This window comes from Pieris napi, chromosome 15 (genome assembly GCF_905475465.1).
Source record: "Pieris napi chromosome 15, ilPieNapi1.2, whole genome shotgun sequence".
NCBI classification, from domain to species: Eukaryota; Metazoa; Arthropoda; class Insecta; order Lepidoptera; family Pieridae; genus Pieris; species Pieris napi.
In genome coordinates, this window is record NC_062248.1 from 11,211,546 (window position 1) to 11,219,101 (window position 7,556).

General features: G+C 34.5%; 1 non-coding gene across 1 annotated transcript; it reads left to right on the plus strand.

Moving 5' to 3' along the window:
* Positions 1-5,280: 5,280 nt before the first annotated feature.
* Trnae-uuc lies at positions 5,281-5,352 on the plus strand. Its single transcript has one exon. It is a non-coding gene; the product is annotated as a tRNA-Glu (tRNA).
* The last annotated feature ends 2,204 nt before the right edge of the window (positions 5,353-7,556 follow it).

A 7,556-nucleotide genomic window follows, 5' to 3' on the forward strand; every position in this document is an offset into this window, starting at 1 on the left:
TTATAAGTATACAAATACATGAATAATATTTGATTTTAATGACCTCTAACAACGCTTAACTCTCGGATGAATAGCTCTCATCCAACATTATTAAAAATTTCTTACCGATTAAATCGTATAGTAGGCCGTAGTCGTATGCTTACATTCAACTATCACAAAACAGATAATCATATGGTTAACAAAATGTAACTTATGTATGTATGTATAATGTAACTAAAAAATAAATATTTATAACATAATAATTATTACATTTCCTAGTTTTTTAATTAAACGTTAAATTTATATGTAATTTAACATTTAAAACATGTTAAGTTATCAGTAAACAATTTACAGTACACAATTTTTAATAATAAATAATTAATGTTTCGTCTAATAATGTGATGAGGTAACACTACAAGAACAATGCGCTCTGCTTTGTGAAGAACGAGTAAACGAGAACTTTAAGCGCCTGAAACATGAAACAAAATAGTTTTCACATTAATCCCAGTAATCAACAGTTGTGATTCATAGCACAACAGCTGAGAGGTTACGCAAAAATTTACAAGTTTTCTAGAATACATACTGTTCGCGCTCTCATTTTCTGTCCTCATTCCCTAAACACCACTCGGTTTCTCTTGCAATACCCAAGTGTAGGAGGAAGGGACCATTCTTGATGCTCCCGCGCTGCAGAGAAGAGAAGACTAAGACTAAGACTTTCAACCACAGACGCCAGGTCACGCTTCAATGCTTTCATTTTTGTTTATGGTTTTCTCCCACGGACACAGGTGAAGAGACAAAGGAGATAGTGGGTGGTGTTTCCATGTGTTTACACCGCATTCCACTTGCATCGGTTTACTTTTCTTTGTCTCCGCTACTCATACTTTTTTACACAGTTTCTTTAAAATATTCAGAATTTATGCTTTTTCATTATTAAGAAACATGAAAACGCTTTTATTATTTGGAAAATTTATTCAATCCAATTTAACACGTTTGATAAAATATGTATTTACCAAATATTTTAAAATTCTGTCTCTACGAACTTCAGACTTCATCACTATAAAAGCGATTCATTCCAAATCTCATATTTGGTTGGACATTTGTTTTGTCCGAACATTGCACCCGTAATTGAAGGTGAGAAGGTACGTCAGTGTATGAACAAGAATTTTGTGCTTAGGAATGTATTTATCTTAATATATATAAATTACGTGTCACGTTGTTTGTCCGCTATGGACTCCTAAACTACGGAACCGATATCAATCAAATTTGCACACCGTGTGTAGTTTGATCCAACTTAAAAGATAGGAAGCTTACATCTTAATTTATACTCGCAATATTATTTTATTGCAAAATAATTGTTTATTATTTGATAGACACAATTGTAACAGATGGCGCTGTGTTGAAAGTACCAATATTTCACATAAGCTACAATTTAGTGGTATAACCACCAACAAAGCATGGTGGTCCCCATGACTGGTGTTCTCCTACCCTTTCCCTTGAATAGTTTGCTACTATGTAATATAACAAAAACCTTGCTTGGCCGGTCTGCTTGTAGTATATATGTATATTCATTCAATAGCCTCTTAGTATATAGACTTTACTTTACTTTAGACATTCCGTATTCAGTATAAAGCGCAAATTCGGCCCTACAAGGAGAACTGTTCTCAACTCTGGACGGGAGCTCCGCAGTACCAGCTCCTTCCACTTGACCATATTCAACGAAGAGCGGATGGAATTGTCGATGATCAAACCCTATCCAAGTGGCTTGATCCCTTGACGTTGCGTAGAGATGTGGGGTCACTCTGCATCATTCAGAGGAGTTGTTCTGAGTTCCATCATCGGACGTTGCGGCAGAATACAAAATTCCACCCGTGTCACTTCGACGTCCGTCGTTCCACTACTGAGCGTTTTTTAGGCAGCTTGTGCCGCGCACCACCACAATGTGGAACCAGCTGCCTACTGAAGTATTTCCGAACCAATTCCACTAAGGGTGCTTCAATAAAGGAGCGCTAGCGAGCCCTCTGGCATTGACAATGTCCATGGGTGGCGGTATCACTTAACATAAGGTGAGACTCCTGCCCGTTTGCCGCATGGTTCTATAAAAAAAACGTCTCTCACAAACGCTTTATTCACACACCCACAACCATACATGCTTTAGTTTAATTTTGTTTTGTTTGTTACTTTAGTTTAGTCATAGTATGTTATATCTTTGTATATTTTCTATCCGCGATGGAAGGCTGGTGACCACAGGACTTCTATGGGCACCATCCTCTAACAAATCAATTTGCAATTATTGAGGATGGGATTGCAATTGTAAAGATGCAAATAAACTTTGTTATTATTATAGTATAATATACTAGCATATTTCTATTATTATACGTATAAACTAGCACCCCGGCTTTGGGCAACCGTGACCCGGTAACCTTCAACAATTATTTACCCAACCCTTCCTCATGAATCATTCTAGATTTTGGTGAATCCGCAATAAATTCCGTGCACTTACTTCGCAAATCCACTATCACGTGAAAGTCTTAAGTTTTTGGGTTATATTATATGTATAATATATAACTTATGACACTCACAAATAACGTGGTTTTTTATAGGTAAATGAATGAATAATATTAGTATAGATTATTCTTTTTATAATCAAAATAATACAGTAATAACAATCCAGCCCTATATGAGCCTTGGTCGGAGGTTGGATCTATTTCTTGATTTTTTATAGATAAATATATAACTATTCTCACGGTAGGAGCCAGTACTAATTGCGCACATGAATTAAAACTATCGGTGCACAGTAATTCAAATTCACGATATCAGAGTTGTCTCTTTGCCTCAGATTTGTATCTGTTTGTCATCATTTGTCAATCTAATTGGCAGGTATGTGATCAGCTTCCTGCGAGTCACACACTTAAGCAACTAGACCAACTGCAAGGTAAGTTTTGTAAGTGTGGCTTAGTTATACAATAGCTTTATAATTAGCTGTAAAATTTGCCCATGTATGGGCTGTAAATAAGTAATAAATGAAAATTCAGAGCACGCACGCTAAAGCCACTAGGCCAACACTGCTCGAACGAGTAAACTTTCATATGCTAGAGTAAAAAAGCTAGTTTCCCATCATTCTTACTACTGCTTGGAGGCTGCGAACTTATCACTACATAGTATAAAACAAAGTCGCTTTCTCTGTCCCTATGTCCCTTTGTATGCTTAAATCTTTGAAACTACACAATGGATTTTGATGCGGTTTTTTTTAATAGATAGAGTGATTCAAGAGGAAGGTTTATATGTATAATAACATCCATTAAATAATGGAGAAGTACTGTTATTTTTGAGGTTTCTAATGTGATGTCGTAAATAATTACATTTTTTCCGCTTACATTGCAAACGCAGGCTGAACCCTACGAGTTTTATCAAAATAATGTACTAAGTATTGTACACATTGAAAAGGTCTACAGAAAAGTCCATGATGGTATATGTCTATCTCTTATGGATAACCCACAATAACTTTTTTTTGTCATTTACTTTTTACGACAAATAATGGCTAATTTTCGAAGCGATTTTAACCAATACAGCATTAATCCTTAACCAATTAAATACCTTGAATACATTGTTCATTTAATATAGATCTATATGGCCCTTTACAGCATATGATTTAAATGAATATTTCGAAGATATTACAAATTTAAAAATTGCGGGACGCAGCGCGTCGGAGGTCGTCGGGCGTCGCGGTTCTCCCTGTACTTTATAGCACTTTGAATTTAGTATCAGCATTGCATCCGTGCGAAGCCGGGGCGGGTCGCTAGTTTGTGTATAATTTTATGCGCAAATCAAACCCATTCGATTCAAATTTAATGAATGAATAAGTGATACCTGTATCTTATATTCCATAATAAACATATATTTTTTTAATATTGATTGATGAACACTGATGTTTCTAATTTGCTAGTGTCCCATTTACGCTATCGCACCCCGTATGCCCCAACTTGTGCTCGTCAATATTGACTAAGCCTGTCACTAGATAAGCTGTATCGTATAATTTCCGCTCCGAAGACGTTATAACGTGAACAAGCTGTATACCCGGTCCCTATATCTAACTTACTGATTAATTGACTAACGGATATTGTTCTATCTGTGTATTGAATGAATAATTTGATTGCTATAAAACATATTAAAAAATCTGATAACATCTTAAATTCAATCATTCAAAGGCCGGCAATGCACACTGTATATGTGCTATGAAACGATGTGCCCATGGGCTGCGACGACTGCCCTTTCTGGGCATCCCGTAGGGTCGTTTGCCCCCTAAGCATTCAAAAAAACTACGTTTCAATTCCACAGATTTAGAGATGCTTCTATGATAATTATATTCTCTGATATAGGTAGATATGAAATTAATTTATCTTTATATATAAATCTACTGTACGTGTGTATGACACTGAGCTCCTCTTAAACGTCTGGACAAATTGATGATTTTTTTATATTATGGGTTGCGCCCTGAATGGTCAGATTTGCCGGCTTTGCGCTGCAGTCGGTATGAAAGTTATTTATCTAAACAGCAAATAAACAGGTGACATATATATAAATCTTCTGTGCATGTGTTCGGTTTAAACTCCTAAACGGCTGGACAGATTTTGATGAAATATTTTGTGTGTTCAAGTGAAGTCGAGAATTATTTATTATTAGATATTTTTTTTAATTGTAAGACGTGTATACAGGACATCGTCTGTCAAATCCGCTAGTATAATATATTTCTTTGGATAAAAGAAATGAATCTTCATAAAGATGCAACATGGTTAGAGTATGGAGTTAATGGATTTCCTTGGTTGATGTACTAACGTACAAAATAATTGTTGTAATCTACTGAAAACTCAACAAAACTATAAATTTTTTGTCAAGGACACAAATATTTAATACATATACATTTCCCCATAGTCTGATTTGGAGGGAGAGAGAGAAAAAATAATGAACGGCTTAAATATAAGTCTTTCCTCCAATTTCGTTCTCTTTGGAGTAGAGACTCTAGGGCCGTGGGGTTCAAGTGAACAGGCGCTAATTAAAGGTTTAAGTTGGTGCCTGGTAGATACCGGTGACCTGAGTACAGCGAGGAAATGCTGCCAGCGTTAAAGGAACGCTGGCACAGGGACCAAACTTTTTAAATTGTCTATGTATTAATTATTAATAATAATTATTATGTTGGTAAACATTTTTTTCAAATATCTTCTGCATATTTGATTGTTTTGTTTAGGTTTTAATAAACGAAGTATTATATAACACATGAATATAAATTTCAGCAATGTTACTGTATCCCGTATGGTCTAGTGGCTAGGATACCTGGCTTTCACCCAGGAGGCTCGGGTTCGATTCCCGGTACGGGAAATTGTTTTTGTTGTGCGGCTGACCTTTTTTGCATTTTTTATTACAATCAGATGGCGTACGAATATAAAAACAATACACAAAACAATTTTTTTAGTTACAATATTTTTGGAAGATCACCTTTATAAACTTTTGATCAAAGAAAAATTTCTGTTTGGTTAATTTAGTAATCATTTTTAATATTCTTACTCTGTGTTTAGTTCCCAATCACAGAAATATTGCGTCCGCGTTTAAAATAAACACTATAAAAGCATCTGTACCCTAAATTAGTAGCAAAGATTTGTTGATTATTATAAAATTCAAAGCGCCTGCAGGAAAAATCATGGCAAATGTGTATCGGATATTTTATGTGCTTTAAAATCGGTGGAATGTTGCAGTGAACATGTATCCTGGTATGTAAATCTCATATTAATAATATTAGTATAGGACCATCTATTATATACGTTGGTCTAAGAGCATATGCCTCCCATTCGAATTCTTCGCGAATACAATAGAATAAACGCTAAGCAGAGCTTGATAATATTCGGTGGTGGGCTGATCAATTAAAAAAAGTGCCTATGTGGTATCTACGCCGCATTGTAAAGCCAAAAAGTATTTAAATATTTAAAAAAAAATTGTAGTGGAATACTTTGTTGTAAAATTTATCTATACCGTAATTAATTGTCATCTTAATATATATAAATTACGTGTCACGTTGTTTGTCCGCTATGGACTCCTAAACTACCGAACCGATATCAATCAAATTTGCACACAGTGTGTAGTTTGATCCAACTTAAAAGATAGGATAGCTTACATCTCAATTTATACCCGCAATGTAAATTTATTGCAAATTATTTGTTTATTATTTGACACAATTATAACAGATGGCGCTTTGTTGAAAGTACCAACGTTTCACCTAAGCTACAATTTAATGGCATAACCACCAATAAAGCATGGTTGTTCCCATGACTGGTGTTCTCCTACCGTTTCCCTTGAATAGTTTACTACTATGTAATATAACAAAAACTTTAGCCACAGCTACGCTTGGCCGGTCTGCTAGTATCATATAATTTAGAATAGACTTATACTGTAAAAATATCATTATTTATGACGTGTCGTACTTTAATTGTTAAATAAATTTAAACAAGAATAGAGAGACAACTACCAACTATCAGTAGCAACTATCTTACATAATAACTGTGCCCTGCGGTTTCATATGTCTTAGTTTGAGATAGCACAGATCGAATAGCGGAAGACTATATATATATATATATCTTAATATATATATTTCTTGTGTGCGTGTGTATGTGACTGAACTCCTCCTAAACGACTGGACCAATTTTGATGAAATTTTTTGTGTGTCTTCAAGGGGATCTGGGAATGGTTTAGATTCACAAATCAGCCCGCCAGATGTTAAGGGTAGTCCACCCCTAAATTTTTATTTTTATTTTTTAGACAAAATTTTTAATTTCTATTTTTTTATGATACAGCATTAAAATATACATACAACCCCTAACTTTCACCCCTCTACGATCAACCCCTATTTTTTTATTATAAATGATATACATGGCGAAACGACGTTTGCCGGATCAGCTAGTATATATATATATATATATATATATATAGATCATGGCCTAATTAATGCAGATGAAACTGTGGGACATCTAGTCAATAGTCAACAGCGTTATTAATAGCAATGCTATTTTACATATCCAGTTAAGCGTAAAGTGAATTGCAGTTAAAATGACGTCAACAGTTCATAACTCAAACTATTCAGCGTGTAATTCCCATGATTTGGGACAAGTACGACTGCACCGGGCAAACATCAAACACAGTTGGCTAGCGAAGATGTAATTAATTCTGCAAGGCCATTGCATTGGCTATGCTGTGCTTAAATGAGTTTGATACTTTGGGGTTGGAATGTTCAAACTTTGCAATAATTATTTAAAACATCTGGGTTAATCCAATAAGGATTTAATGTTTATTTCTTTGCATTAGGCACACGAGAGTGATAAGGACAAAATAAATTGAATTTTTGTTTGTATATAGCATGAATACGAAAAAATAATTTCTTAATAATTAAGAAATTTTCTAATATTCAGAAGCTAAAACTTTATTTTATATAACTTTACTTTATTTTTTATTTAAAAAACTTTGGGCCAAATTTAATATTTATTAAGTTCATCTCAAGTATGTCTCTCTATTGGACCAATCAAACAATGGAAACT